Genomic DNA, 16,605 nt, shown 5'->3' on the forward strand with positions numbered 1-16,605 from the left:
CTCCCCTGACCCTTCATAAATATTATTTCAAGAGTTCCTTTGAAAACATATAAACAATCACCTGTTTATGACTTTCACACAATATTTTTGCTGCCTTGTAATACACATATATATCTTCACGTCCCTGTTCAAATTAACATTTGCCTCAAGTGGTTCCCAGTTCTGTGCTGCTTTGTTTACCTCTTAAGCAACAGGTTATTGCCTTTCACTCACAGACCTGAATTTCTCGTATCCCATATAATTTAATGGGATTTTACTCGCAGCGATTGAGGGATTCTCACTGGAGGCCTGTGCTTCACACAGATATCAAGCATCCTATCAAAAAGCCCAGCTTGCCAAGGCTTTCTTCTTTGAAGAACTGAAGTGCTAAGTCTTCATGTCTAATATTTCTGTAGGATATGAGCGAGTGGGGGTAAACCTGCCTTTGGGTGCCTGACAGCTTTTCTTTCTTCCTAGCTGCATGATTTGGTCCCAGTAAAAGTCATGTTTTCTCCTTATTACCTCTTGTTTATTTGTGTTCTTTTATCTGCGATAGCTATAAGACAGACATGGGAAACTGTAAATGTGAAGGGCTGGGGTGAGGCAGCAGAAGCAGTCACCTCATCTGTATTTCAGAATTTAGTGCTACCATAAAAACATTCCTGATAATATACTGGAAGTAAAAACAGCAATTATTGTGCCATCATCTCAAAGGCACCGAGAAATCACCGAAAATGACAACAAAGGAGAGTCTCAGAGGCCTCTAAATTTTGCCGACATACAGCTGCTGCTATCTTTTCTGTACATATTAGCTAGCAGCCCGTCTTGAGCAACCTCTGTGAAGCAAGTCACAGATGAGCGTAGCAGCTATGGGCTGTTTTTCCTCTGCTCTTGTCTTCTGCTTGAAGAACTTTGCTCTCTCAGCAAATCCTGACTAAGTATATGGCACTTGAGCGAACAGCTTAACTGTAAACACAGAGCAGGACCAAAGGTGAGATAAACAGGAGGCTGTGAAAAGCAAGCAGCATAACCCAGCAGCTCTCAGTGATCCCAGAACAAGGGGCAGAGCTGGTGCCCAATAGGTGGACAGAGGCTGATGTTTGCTCACCCCTGAGATCACAGGACGCTGTTCTGAGGGAGCGTTCAGCAGAGATCCATAGCTTTTCATTCTAAGAAATCTTTTGATGAAACACGTTGGTTTTAGTAACAAAATATTAATGTCAATACAAATTTCCATGGAAAAATGCTTTTATTAACTTATACATGCCAAAATCTTCACTCAATTTTTGTTATAACGGAATCATTTAAGTTGGAAGGGATCCCTTGAGGCCATGTGGTCCAACTCCCCTGCGGTGAACAGGGGCACCTACAGCTCCATAAGGTGCTCAGAGCCCTGTGCAGCCTGACCCTGGGTGTCTCCAGGGATTGGGCATCCACCACCTCTCTGGGCAACCTGTGCCTGTGCCTCACCGCCCTTATTGTAGAAATCTTTCTTATATCCGCCCTAAATCTCCCCTCTTTTAGTTTGAAGCCATTTCCCCATTTTACTTCCCTTTTACTTTCAGCACGAGCGTCACCATATAAAAGACCTGAAATACTGGAGTTTTATTTCCTTTCCTAAATCATGATGGACAGTTGTTATTTAATACTAATTAAAACACCTTATCTTTTTCACAGATCAAAGTGCCTCCTGTTTATTTTATAATGAACCAGTTTGACACTTCTTGTGTTTGACTTTTTATCAGGCTGTTTTGTTACAAAACAAACAAAAGCCGCTTTGATCTGTAAAGGAAGATAAGATTTTTTAATTAGCGCTATATAGCAGCTGCCTATAATGGTGTTTAAAAGTAAAAGAACGGAACGTTTCAAATCTCATGCCATATTAGGCACGACACTTTATCCTAAAACAGACAGTAATTATGATATAACACAAAAAGGGCATGAATTTGTATTGCCAGCTGATGGTTTGAAATACTCATGTTCTGTAAATGAGCTACAAACTGCAAAATCTCCAACTGGAAATCATTTGAAAATCATCTTTGCATGAAAATTCCAAAAAATAATTGAATTGACTTTCAGAAGTTCCTTTCCCATGGAAAAACTGAGGGTCTCTCCCTGTATAACAGCAGGTGAGGTCTAAGGAGATCTTACATCATCAGCTCAGTTTCTCGGGATGTTAGGACAACCCCAGCCTTGGTGCTCTCATTATTCCTCATCACTTCTAGACACTGAAGTAGCCACATCTGTTAGATTCATACCTCCTGCTCTGTATGAACATTGCCTAGAGCACTAGAGTCCCGTTCTTGGCTGGCACCTAACCACGCTGCAGATGAATAGCTATAATGAATCTTTTGGCAAGGAGACAACATCCCTTCCCCAGTGGGTTCAAATTTCAGTGCAGCCAAGGTCATTCCTCTAACTCCAAGTTGGTTGCGGACTTCACACACCAGACCCTTTGGTTCTTCTCACCTTGTCCATACCAAACTTTGGGCCAAATCTGGACTTTCAGTCCTCCTCTCCACACCAACACATGGGCTGCCTGAGGGAACTGCCTCATTCTCTCTGATGGTGTCTTCTCACAATAGCAGTGAATCACCTGAAAATCTCCGTCTCAAGAGAAATACCGATGTCTGCAGCAGATGGGTGCCTTCTCTGCTGCTGACTCGTACCCCAAGGGCTTGCTGCTGCATGGAGTCAGATGAATGCCAGCCTTCACATCTCCCAAGGCTGGAGGCATGCCGCATTTCAGCCAGCTCATCAGTAAAATGCCAGCACGCCAAATACAGCCCCCACTGTTGACACAGCCCAGGGTAGGGGTCTGTCCCATTGGTGCTTCACTGCAAGAACTCATGGCAGGACAGCTGAAGGACATGTTCCAGATAAAAAGATGTTCATGGGGAGAGGAGGGATGGAAAGGGAGAATATCTGTGTCTCTCACAGCAGCTCATCTCTTCTCAGAACCAGCCTTGCATGCTACATGGGAGGTGGAAAAGCCCTCATGGTGGACAGTTATGCAATAGGCTCCCTCGTCTAGCTCACAGCAATTATTGTCATGAAAGCTAAGATTTATATCCCTTGTAGGTTTTTAATCCCATCTGGTGTAGAGGTGGATGATATTTTTATTACTCCTGTATGGAAAATGTGAGGGTAATGTCTTCCAAAGCTCTTGGCCCCGGTAATATTTTCAAACAATGAATTCCACAGGATATATATTGTGTAAAACAGCCCGCATCTTTATTAGTATTTCAGATGCAGTATTGTAAGTCATGAGATTTTTCTTTCACATTCTGGTATTTTAATAAAGAATAAATAGCAGGGTCTCATGTGCCTTCTCCTTGCTATTGTTCTTTTCATTGCCAAATCACGTCCCTCTTACTAAATTAATGCTCCCAATCTTTTCTTTGTGAAATCTTTGTAGGTATTCTAATAATTTGCATCATCTATCTTTAGGAATCTATTACTGAATAGAAAAGTGACAAAATCTGAGCACATCATTTCAAATATAGGCATATACCTGATTTATAGAAAGGTATTATAATACAATCTTCTCAGTACTAACTAGCTATTGTGTTCACTTCTGCTCAAGGAGTCTGAAAAAGACCTTGATGTTTTCTTAAGTAAGAAATAATTAATTTAGGGTCTGTCGTGTTACGTAAGTAGTTTAAATTGGTCTTTCATGTTGTATTACCTTGTTCTTACCCATGCCAAAATTAAACTGCCAGCTGCCTATTCTGGTGTTTCTCACACTCTCTGCTTTCTGAGTCGTTTAAACAACATACCTAGCCCTGGAGCCTGGAGTCAATATTGAGTCTTGCAAAACCAATACCCAGGGCTCCGCACTCATTGCAGCAACAAGAAGGAGAAGGGTTTGGAGTATAGTTGGTAAGGACCCATAGCTCACCTAGATATATCTGCTGGTACTAATTCTTGCTGCCTTCAGACAGGCTTAGAGTTGTTTACACAGACTTGACCAAACCCTCAGTAACCATAAGTCAGAATAGCTCTAATTAATTCAATGAAATGGACAATTAACACTAGATAATTGTCTATCTTGTAATACATTCTTGAATTAAACTAGATTACCTCCTTTTCATAATTAGCTGATTAGCATTTTACCCTCCAGAATCCCTGCAGATCTTTCCTGCTGGAATTCAGTACACCCCATGTTCTTGCTCTCTTGGTGGGCACAAGATAACATCTGAGTGTTAGACCCATAAATAAAAGAAGCACACGCATGTTGGTTGTTTTTTTTTCCACTACAGAGACCCATTAGCAAATCAAAGCAACAGCTTGGAATGATGGAGCCACAAACCTAAAGAATTTGTGGCATTTGTAAGAAATGCAGATAGTTGAAGATTTTACTTATTTCCAAATATTAAAGCAGCTGTTCCTTTAACACAGGGTGCTCTGCTCAGCCTATTGCAATGCCTGCAATAGTTTATTTATGGATGGCCTGAGGCAACTACACAAGCCTTCTTGTAAGAAGTTCTTGCCCCATATGTTAAATCATTGTTCCTCTAAACCACCTTTCACCAGCAGATTTCTGGGCACTTTGCAAACAGCAGCTTAGGCTTCAGGGAAATCCCCTGTAAGGCAATTAATTGGTGTTGCTGTACTAAGCAAGAGGTTCTGTAAGTTGTTTTAGGTCAATGGGGAAGGCAGGAATTAAACTCAGAACACCACCAAGCCACAGACAACAGCTGGTCACTTCCCACACCTGGAACTAAAAGTCAAAACTCAAGTCCCAGCACCTGCTACAATCACTAAATTGTGTTGCTATTCATTAGAAGTATAATACCTACATCTCTCTTGCCCCTAGTCCATCCTATAAACCACGCACTCTTTGTAAAAAGTCAGCCACAAAGACTCTTCCATTTGCTTTTAAAAGATATAAAACCGTGTTTCCCCTTGTTCTGTGGTGAAAAGTAGCTTGCTTTGTTTTGCTTTGGAAGCCTCCAGCGGAGACTCATGAGAAAAAGAAACCTAAGCTCCAGGCTCAGCTAGTGTGCTTGGGCAAAACTTGGGTAAATTAGTTGCGGTTCAGTTCAAATCTCTGTTGAGTTTCTAGTGATGAGGTTTCAAATAAGTTCCTTGTTTAAAAAATGGTCATTCTCGCTCTGAATGACTTTGACTCTCTTTTGCTTTCCTGTTTTCTACATCACATCAGTGTTCTTCTTTTGTTCACCATATTTTCACATGCTGATTTTTCTCAGGATCAGTCCTACCTCTTTTTTCTTTCCTCTGTTTTCTTTCTACCTTTATAAGTTCAGTCTGAAGACAATGCAGATTTTCTTGCCTGAATTCAGAGCATCTACATATTTAGTCCTTTTCTTGTCCTTATTCTGCTTACTGCATCTTTCCTTCCCTCACCACTCCTGTGCAAGTATCCAGCCAACATTAGCTTCATCTCTTCTCTGAAGTCTAGGTGTACCTTGCACTTCACCTGTCTAAATCCGAATCCTGGCCACATTTCTATTTTCTGGTGGGAAAATCCTCAGTTCTCCCTCACTTTTCACTGGACTCCTTGCCTTAGTTTCACAGGATTGAAACAAAGTTCCCTTGTCAGGAAGACACATCTCAGCTACATCTCAGCTGTATCTGGTATCTGGACACACAAAGGGAATAGCCTGCTATATGGCTGTATCATACCGCACATCCATCCTCAGTGTAAGCAAGTGTTTTTTGACTACCTGAACAATGTTACATAAGCTAACATACACCTATTCAAGTACCTATACTGTACCTTCTCACAATAACATCATCCAGACATCGCACATAAGAAGAGCTCATCACCTCTTAAGATCTGACTTAAAGTCAGAGAGCTGCTAAGCCAAACAGTGACAGAGAAAAGAGGAGGTCCCCACAACCAAAAATAGGTATAAAGATGGAGCCTATAATCACGCAGCAGGTTGGCATTAGCTTAGGTGCAGAACCAGGTCTCCTGATTGCCCCCCACTGGTGCCCTCACTACAGACTATATGGCATTTCTCTCTCCTCATACCTCTCTCCATCTCCCCAAAAGCCACTCCTCTCCTTTTATTTTAAGAGCTGACTCTGCCATTTCCCATCTATAAGGTGACATATGAAAACTTTCTTAGAAAACAGTCATAAAAAGAAGAAGAAAATGAAAAAGAAAGACCCAATGGAGAGCAGAAAATTACAGTGTCTGGGCCGTATTTACAATAATTATAATTATTATAAAGCACAATAGGGTGTAGAAACCCATAATTCTCCTGGTGCTTTCTGATTTTTAGATCTATGTTTAGAAAGCACACGCCAGAGAAACAGTCAGAAAAGGAATGTCATGAAGTCACTTTCCTCTCTGTGTTGTAAAAGCGTCGGGGGGAATATTTGTGCCTGCAGGAACATGGGGACAAGGAGCTTCAGAAATGAGTCCATCACTGCCTATCCCAGTGTGACGTACAACTTTCTAAGCTGAAAATGAAGATCTCTCCTGATGCCACTTCACAAGAAGAGGCCCTCTTTTCCCTACACTTATTCATATGTCACTCTCTAGAACCAAACTGTTCTCCCAGTTCTGACGCTTTGATGACTCCCATCCAAATGTCAGACTTCCACACCAACAGTCACAGCCCCCATCCCACAACACAACCTCAGAGTTAACCCACTCCTTACTTCATCATATCATGGTGATATCAGGAGGCCTCCCCAGAAGTGCCTGAAGCAGTCTGACTAACATCTGCCTGCCCTCTGAGATCCATTCTTTCCTCATAGATGGTTTATTTAGCTCACTACATATCATAGCCAGAGAAAGGAGATTGACTTGCCCGCACAAATAAGACAGAAGTTGGGAAGGCTGCAATCAACCTTCCCTCCTGCAGATGGTTATCTAATCCATCAGATAGCACTGATCCCTGCACAGAAGAGCTTTCTTCAAGTGACAGCAGATTTCATTGCTCATACACAGCAGACTTTCATTCTTAAATCCTATACAATCTCTTCAAAGAACAGTGTTGAGATCTGCAATTATAATCACAGGCCTTTCAGAAAGAAAACAGCCCTTGCTCCTACCTAATCCTGCATAGCTGTCCACCTTGGAGCCAAACCAGTTCATTCTGATCTTCTCCCAGTCAGAGTGGTGAGACTCACATCTCCTAAATGAAAGAGAATGATCTCTGCGCAGTTCAGTATGTCTACAGTGGTCTTCAAACGATGTTTGAAGTGCTAACGGAATGTGTATCTCTTTCTGATCTACCCAGTAAGACACCTTGGGATGCTGGACTGGGAGCAACCAGGGACCTGTTCATTGCATAGATGACCTTTAGAGGTCCCTTCCAACTCAAGTAGTTCTATGATTCTATGACTCAAACATAGCCATTGTTGTGCCAACAGACTGCGGGACAACAAACCAACAAAGTAGAAGTTGGATTAGAGAAATCATCTCTGGAAAGAGCTTTCTTTGTGAAAATGGGCCTTTAATTGCTTTTATCACCAATTCATGTATTAATAATAGAGTCTGAATGTGGAAAAACAAACCCACAAAATGTAAGTTCTGATTGGGAAGTATGTCTGAATAACAGAGCAATGTTCAGTGACATCTGAGAGAGCAGGTAGGAAATTACAGGGACCATCCATGAAGGAACAGTCTGTCGTTTGGTTGGGAGTGAATACACCTTCCCTCAAGCATCAGTTATGTTTCAGTCTAGATAGGAGGTTCAGTTTTGTGCATAGCATATATATGTATGTAAAAGCATACATGTATGTTTGTGTTTTGATTTAAAGGCTACATATTTTTGCCAACTCCAACAGCTCCCAGAATCACACCTATCCAGGTGTTCTTACTCTATCATAAGACCAATTACCATCCCACCTCGAATTAGACAGCCTGAAGTGGGGGGAAAGGGTGATCAGATAGACGCACATACAGGTATCTCAGATATGCACCTGCCACTCAACCAGCGCCAGGGAGACGCCAGGGAGAGAAGGAAATGTTTTCTTTCTTTGACATTTTTAGCGTGGATAACAGAGTTCAAGCAGAGCAGAGGAGCCCAGCAATAATGGCTTCTGTTGCCTTGAGCTAAGCTTCTTAATTGCACAGGGCTGGCTTCTCTGATCAGAGAGAAAGGTGAAACACCTCAGTGTTTGCCACAGCTGATTATCCTCGAGGTACAAACCCTGTGAGCAAAGTGCCAGGTGATCCCCAACATCAGAAGCAGATGAACAGAATGAAGAGTCCTGCTAATGTTAATCTGTGGGCAATAAGGTGTGAGCATGCATGAACTGAAATAGTCTGCAGACCAGGCTCGACCTGAAGCTCAGAAACTGTGGTCATCCCAGCTCTGTGGAAGTCCATTATTCCTAATTCATCTCCTCTCCCATTCAAACTCTAGGGTTCTAGGCAAGAAGCTCCCAAGTGGTTCTTGGTATCTGAAGGAAAATCAGTCTGCTGAAACAGCTGAAATAAAGATGATTTCTTGCACTCTGTCTCATGGTTCAGGGGCATTTTCTTTCACCCTTGTCCTTCCCATTCTCTACAAGACCTTGACTTGCTGTTTAAAGAACTTGTAATCACCCTAAGATATAAAATGTTCTGCTAGGATGTATAACTGAAGATCTTGATGTACCCCAAATAATCATGGGTATCAGAATAGAGCAGGTCAGCAAGAAGAGGCCCTACACTGGCCCAGTCTCCTTGAGAGTCCTGTCACTCAGACCCCTTACCTCAGTAGCAAAATTGGGCAAAATGGTGTAGATTCTTGGACAGTATAAAACAATACAATACAAGGCTGAGGGCTCTCACAGAAATATGAGCATGTGCCCCATAGTATATGGTGAAACAAAGGCCATATGTCTGGTTTAATTTTACTTCAGAACCATAATCAAGGAAACACAGATATCAGGGGGGTAAGTTTGAGTCCAGTCCAGCCCCTTTGCTCCATAACAAACTCTAGGCACATAGTAAAACAAAACTAGTGCCCTTTGCAGAGCCTGGCATCTGGTCGTCTCTCTGGTGACTGACACAGCATCAGGCCTGGCTTCACATCCCATTGCTGCAACTCACCCAGCGTGTAGCCCTGGGCAAGCAGAGCACCACTTCCTTCTTTTAGCCTCCTTCTCTATCTGTCTTGTCTAATTAGGTAAAAGCTTTCCAGGGTAGAGATCGCCTCTCCCTCAGCAGTGACACAGAGCAGCAAGGATCACTTCTAGACACAATTAACTTCTGAGCTGAGCAGATCTGGTGGGTACAATGGTGTCAGTAGGAACAGGCACTCCTGACGCAGGTTTTTATCTTGTCTCAATTAACGGGCAGCAAATGTGGAGACCTTCTGTAGGCGGTAGGAAGCTAAGTCCCCCTCCTAGAGTACCACAGCCAGAAAGCTGGAGCTGCAGGGTGCATCTCTGCTGTGAACAGCCTTCTGAGCTCACCTCAAGCACAGGGCAGAGGGATTTTCTGGAGATTCTCAGGTGCTGTGAAAGGAAAGGCTGAAGAGCCCTGGAAGCCAGCCTATCTCTCAGGTAGAAGCGCACAGGCATTAGGGAGAGAGTGACGCTGGCATTGCTGCTAGAAGGTCTCAGGGCTGATCTGCGTCAGGGTAGAGATAACATCAGCCTACTGAAGGCAGCCTCAGGGCAGCCTAATTGCTCCTGCAGAAGGAGGAAAACAGGAGCCCCAGGAACCAGGCTGGCTCCCATCTCATCATCAGGCCCATGGGCTGCAGTGGGGCTATGTGTCCCAGAAGAGAGACTGCTGAGAAGGGACATCGCGGGCAGACAGCGTGGAGACGAACTCCATTCACACGCAGTGCTTCTTCATCCCTTGTTCCTCCCTGGGGAGGTGGTTGTGCTGAGGTCTGTGGTCACTGTCTCAGGAGAGAAGTGTGAGAACTCTGTTAGGGGACCAATGGAGAGCCAAGAGGTGTGATGTCTGATAGGATTTTAAATGGGGCACTGCAAGGTCTCCCTCAGTCCTTTGCTACACACCTTTTTCTTTCATTTCTGTTTGCCAGTAGATTTAAAGATTTGGAGAATGTCATGAGACTGGTACAGCTGCAGACATTGCTAACCTCAAATGCAATCACCACAGAAAGCATTGCAGAATGGCAAACCCGAAGTGTGTGGACATACCAAACCCAGACTCTACTCAGTAGAAATCCACATGCTCAGAATGTTTCCGACATGGCTTATAAATAACACATTGGCCTTAAATATTCGGAAACCCACAGTTATGTTCTCTAGGATTCAGGCCAAACAAAATAAGTAAACATTTTAAGATGATATAGGTCTAGGCTTTTAAGAGCTGGATACTAAAAGTAGTGATGGCAACAAATGTAGTGTTCTTCATCTGCCCAGTGGGCACGCAGGAGGTGAAGTGTGTGTCAGCTAGCATCCCTGCCAGGATTGATATAGTGAGTGGGTTAAGAAGTGTGGCTTCTGGGTGTCTTCCCTTCCTCTCCTCCTACTTAAAGTCTTCTCCATGCTCTGAACAGTCCTCCGAGTTTGGCTTATTATCCTGGAAGAAGCACAAGAGTACCCATCCACACTGAGTGGGCCCCATGGAGTCTTGCAGGACGAGATGCTCTGCTTTATGGAGCTGGCTCAGCAGTAAGAGCTTCAACAGCCACCCCAGGAAGCCCTTGAGCTCATTCAGAAAACAGGAGCTCGAATCCCAGTGAATCAACATGCTCACCAAAAAGAGCCTGGAAATGATCTGAAGGAGAGCACAGATGGAAATCATTGTCATCAGGGAGGCCAAGTGCTCCGCAGGAAGCACGAAAGGATCAGATGTTTCAGTGGGTAAAAATGAACATCCAGAGCTACACAAGATAAAATAAAAATGTGAGAGATCTAAGCTTTTTTGCTCCAGGATGCAAGCCAAACCTGATGGACAGGGTCTAAGACAAAATGACACATCTGAACAGGTTACTTCACAATTACCTGCAGCTGTAGTTCCTGCCCTCTTCCCCACAGTGTCTGGCACTGGCCCCATCCCAGACCACTGGGAAACTCCTCTGAGGCTGGGTCTGCAGGGCTGGCAGGAGTGAAATGGGGCTCTGCAGAGGGGAGACAGGGAGACAAGCTGGGAAACCTCAACCACAGTAGAGCTCGCTCACTACCCCCTTGCTCTTTCCCACTTTCCTACCTTCTCCCTTACTATTTCTGCCAAGGGAAAATTTCACCTAACCAAAGCTCTGATGAAAGAACAGCCTGCTTTGGATTAGGTAAGCAAAAATAAATTACTTTGCAGACCATCTGTTCTGTCCAAAGAAGAGAGGTTTTTCCCAAAGTGAGCTAACTCTGTGCAATGGCAACAGAAAGCAACGTGATATTAAACAATAATAAATCAAATCTGACATCATTTGGAGCTCATCTGGTCCCTCCTCTGTGGGGCAATAGAGAAAAAAGTAGAAAGCAACCCAATCTGAATCAGATAAAAGACAGTGGCTTTGGGATGGTGTTTTTGAGAGAGAAGACCCATCCTAAAGGCCTGCAGGAGGGAGGGAGAAGGGGCACAGGGAGGAAAGATGGAGGTGGACAGCCTGTCTCTTCCACTGCAGCCAATTGCCTGCAATGGTAGAGCCATCCTGACCCTATCCAGGCATGTGAGTGGCACATCCCTACTGATACCCAACCTAACAGGCAGAAAACTAGTTAAAAACTCTGACTAGCACCCATTCTCATTGATATGTGTGGGGCTGCAGTCATCAGGGTGGATAGCTCTGAAGTAGAGTCAAAGGCAGTGGAAAAAAGAAGATAGTGGAGCTTCAGACCACATAAGGTGAGGAGCATGGCAGGATGGGCTGGTGAAGTCCATGGAGCAGGGATAGAGCTGGGATTCTAGGGTTTGGCTAGCGGGCAACAGAACTAAAGGCTATTAAAGCAGTGGGGTAAGGAATCTGCCCTGACACTGTGTTCTCCCACCTCCCTCTTCTGTGGCTATTTGCACTCCATTATAATGGCTTGTTTGCAGCGATGCTGGAAGCTCTTCATGACAGGCACTAATTCTCAAAAAATGCTGTGCAGCTCCAAGAACCAAGAATTATGATCTACAACAATTATCTCCGCTGCCATCATGGCATTCACCCAGCAGTCCAGACACTGAGATGTGGATGTGGTAAAAGAGGTGGTGTATAGCAAAAGAAAGAAAATAGATGCTTGATTTTCTTCCTTTCATTTTTAATGGGCTTCTTGTAGGTGTGTCACCGCTAGTGAGGGTTGAGTCATGCTGGCCAGAGCTTTCTCTTGCACAGCTCTCCCTGCCTCTCCAGGCTGCTCTGGATTTGCCCTCTGATAGTGCACTGCCTGCTGACTTGGGTAAGCACCGCTGATAGTAGTATTTGCTGGGCTTTACCAGAACTGGGACCCACTTGTTTCACTATGGTGGCTGTTTTCTCAGCCATTCATCCCAACCTCCCCCACCAAAGCCCTCCCAGTACCCTCTCCATGCCCTCAAGCAGCCAAGGGTGAAGCCCCCCCAGGTGGCATCATACCTGTCCCCTTCAGTCTACACTAATCCCAGCAAGGACCAGGCTAGTTTGAGGAGAGGTGCAACTTCAGTACAGTTTGACTGGATCCCACACATGCTTCCTTTTCCTTCCTAATTCTCTTCTAGACTTCTGGAGGGATCACACTCCAGTGCACAATTCCCCTCAGGACTTTCTTGATCTGTGTACTTAGGGGAGTATTTCTCATGCTGATGCTGAAACCTTCCCTTCCAGGACCGCAAGTCCAAAGACACTGTGTAAGTAGGCAGCGGTCCCTTGCTGATTCAGCTAAATATACTGGCACATCATGAAGAAAATCTGAAGCATTTTCACTGACTCATATGGGTTCAGAGTTCCTCCTAGCTCCATCCTTGGCTATTAAAGCAAGTAACGCCTGCCTCTGAGCTTCAGTGCTTCAGGACTGCAGTGGATGGGAGAGGAAATCCCATGCAGGGAAGAACTGAGGTCCTGTCCAACACTCAAGGGAGCAGGGACCTTCCACCCCACAACATGCACAAGCTGCAGGGGTGCACAATGCATTGCCTTACTCTGGTTTAGACTCATCATTGAATCGGGCCTTCAGTCTCCGAGCAGCTCTGCATGCCAGGGCACTGTGTTCAAGCATTAAAAATACCAAGGCTGACAGATAGTGTTTATTAATAGCACAAGTGTTGTTTATTGCTGAGCAACAGTCAGCAGCTCGGAGGTTACCACTGTTATGAGCCAAGGTCTGAGCATATTGTCACATTGCTCAGCCTTGGGGGAAGAGGCTCCATCTTTGGAGGCAGAAGGAATGGGGTTGGGAAGAGAGGTGGGAGCTCAATGCTCTGGGCATTTGCAGGGTGAGGCAGAGCATCCTGACTGAGTACAGCCAGAATGGCTTGGGAGAGCTGGCTCTTGATTAATAGAGAGAAATTAGGGTGTGTGGGGGAGAGAAGATGATTTGTCAAAGGTCATTCTGCCTGTGCTCCAGGCATCTCTGCAATGAATCTAACAACTAATTCTTTGTGATTTAGAAGAATTGACCATGTGGTACACTATGCTGGATATTCTGCAGAGATCTGTGCATCTGGCTTCTCTGCAGAGCTCTGGAGCACCATGGAAGACAGGAAGGGGTTCAGAAGCTGACAAAACTTGAACTTTAATAAGAAGTGGTCACACCACAGGCACAGGCCTCACACTCTGGCACTTACATCCAGAGGCAAAGGCCAAATCCAGTATCAACAGGCATTTCTCTCAGCTTCTTGATCTTGCCCTCCCAGCAAAGCAGACTTTGAATGATGTTTTGCAGTCCCAAGGCTCTCTCCCCCAGAGCTGTTCTCCCTCGCTTTTATCATCTTATGGGGAAAACATCACAGCACTAGCATGCTGTAAGTAACGCCTCCTTTTGCTGTGTTCCTCCTGTTTCTCTTCCCTTCGTCATCACTCATACCATGTGGGGCTCCTGGAGAGTGCTACCCATGTTACTCCTTATGCATTGCTTCAGGGGAAGACAGTTGCAGCTGGGAAGCTCCTCCATCCTGCCCACACAGAACGCTTCACACCTGGAATCCTCATTACTTGACTGATGAGTGCTCATCTTAACTAAGGCATGACTTCTGCTGGAACAATGTGAAGTGAAGCAAAGGCTCAGTGATAGGCTGCAATGTAAGCAAAAGCTATGTTTTGCATAGCACACAAAGCTCCAGCTTGCTGCTTGCTATTGTGGAATCTCTGAGCACCTGACAGAGGCTACCAATTAATCCATCCTTAACAACTTGCCATTAATTCACTTACAGATCATCCCCTGAGGTGGTTCAGTGCTGTTATTGCTGCTAACAGATGTCGAAACTGAGGCAGTAGTGCAAATGGCCGTACCTTTCAACCAGCTTCTTGTACAGTTCTGTCAAACACAGAGTCTGGCAAAAGCACATCTTCTATAGAGGCTGCACATTTAGTTCATTCTGGTTAAAAGCACTAATTCAGATCTCCATCCCCTGGTTGCACTACAGCCCATGCATGTGCTCGCACTGGCTGTTCCCATAGCCTGGAAGGAGCTGGGTGCCTCCTCTCCTCCCTCAAGGCCCCAGTCCGGGTCAGGGAGCTGGGCTGTCGATGTTTAGTCTGGAATGGTCTGCGGGACACGATTTGGTGGCGTTCCCGTGATACTTCGCACAATAAGCTTAGGGAGGACAATGCCGTTTCTTTGTGAGACATGGTGATGCTGTGTCTTGTGACACGGCCTATTAGCAGATTGGCTAATGCTGGGTGTGCAGCTGCTTTCTGTCACGGGAAAGGCTGAAAGCAGCCAGAATATACCTGTGAATCCTGCCTCTAATTACTTACAGCAAAAAGCACTATGCTTCTGGTTTTCCCGTATCTGAGCACCTTGCAGGCACATGAAAAATAACAGTCAGTAGCGAGAACAAAAATCCCCTTTTATGCCTTACTAAAATCCTGCTCAGTAAACAGGATTACGCTTGAAATAGGCTGTGATAGAAAGACACAAGGGAAGACAGGCACTTCTTTTCATGAAGACAACTTATTAAACAGCTGAGTGGGTTTCGCTACCTCTGCTTAACCCCAGCTCTTTCTGCACCCCCTACTGAAGATGCTTTGCCTCTTTACAGGGTCCGTCTGGCAGCCCTCCATCAGGGCTGCAGTTTTTCTGGGGATGGGGAGGGGATGTGAAAGAGCCCAACAAGGGAACAAAATGTTTTTCCTTTAATTTCACCGAGGCCAAGATTTGGCCTTCTTGCTGAGGGTGGCTCAGTGGTAATAAGGATCCCGGCGGTGAACTTCCTGTGAACTGATGGGAACAGCCCTTCTCCTGGAGCGAGGAGACAATATCCAAGGGCTGTGTGCGGAAAAAGGAGGTAGTCAGCTAATAAAGAAAATTAACCCGGTGGACATGATTTGCCCGCATTCTCCAAAGCTGGAGCTCTTTTATAAGGCTTGCCGCAGAAAGCTCTTAAGGATAACAGCTAATCCCTGGATAAGGGTCAAAGTTCTCACTGGGCATTAGAACTTGAAGATGTGATTAAAGAAAAAGTGAAAACTCGCTGCTCAGAGTAGAGCCTCCAGTGGGGAAGCCACAGGGTGCCCTGCTCCGGCTGCTGCTGAATGATCCCAGGACACCAGGGATGAGGAGCTAATGGCTTTGGCTGATGGTGCTCGCGTGTCAGAGGAGCCCAGAAGGGATGTGAAAGGTATTTGGAATGAAACAGTTCAACAGCTCTCTGAAACAGCCGCCGGGACAGGTGCAAGGTGACATACCGTGGCACCAGACAGCCAAATCTTCACCTCTCCGCCACTGGGGCCTGAAAGTCCCCTCTGGAAAAAAATATTTAGCAGTTGCTGTGGAAACCTCCAATTTGACAACTGAGGTTCATGTGTGTCTACAACCCAAAAGGCAAACAGAGCTCGAGTGGCTTAAAAAACCATAATAAAATAGCCATAGCAAGACAAGCACACACAGTCTTTTTCCAGGCTTGCAAAAGGTCTGAGATTGACAACACCAGAAGATGGAAAGCATATTAAAAATAGGGCAGAACCTGGTGGTAAAGGGACACGGCAAGAGGTGGAAATGGGGTCTAAAGTGTGCTGAAGGGGACTGGGTGATGTGATTTAAGGCTAGGAAGGAAAGTCATTGCTAGCATATCGCTCACACAGCATGAAGGCTTGAATGCTTTTTGGTTTGATTATAGATTTATGCATCACAAAACTCTTGTGCTGATGCAAACAGCACAAGGTTTCTGGTAAAATCAGGAGCATTGCTAGCCTGGGTTTCAATAGATGCCTATTCACCTGCGTGGTTAGACTGAAGAGTATCCTGTACCTTCCTCTTTCACTGGTCTTGCACTGTGCCTCACCTGTCTCAGCCAGAAAAGCCTTCGCTGACCTGTGCCTCAGTGTTTTTTCCACCTATCACTTCCTGTGCCTGATATACAGCACAACAATTCTAGATGAAGCACAGGTGTAAGCCTCCAGACTATAATAAGCGCAGCTTCAGGGAGTCCCTCTTACATAGAAGTTAGGAGTTCTTCCCTCTCACAAGCACAAATAAATGCCAGAGCATTACCACCCTGCAAAATGGTGAGCAGCAGGGTTTTCCTGCTCCAAAGTCTCCTAGGTGGTCCTGTCTGCAGTTTTAAGGATATGATCCATGCAAGTCTTTTCCAATGAGGGCAGGAAGCAGTTCCCT

The sequence above is a fragment of the Coturnix japonica genome, chromosome 3 (genome assembly GCF_054131305.1).
Source record: "Coturnix japonica strain WE chromosome 3, WE-NBRP24, whole genome shotgun sequence".
NCBI lineage: Eukaryota > Metazoa > Chordata > Aves > Galliformes > Phasianidae > Coturnix > Coturnix japonica.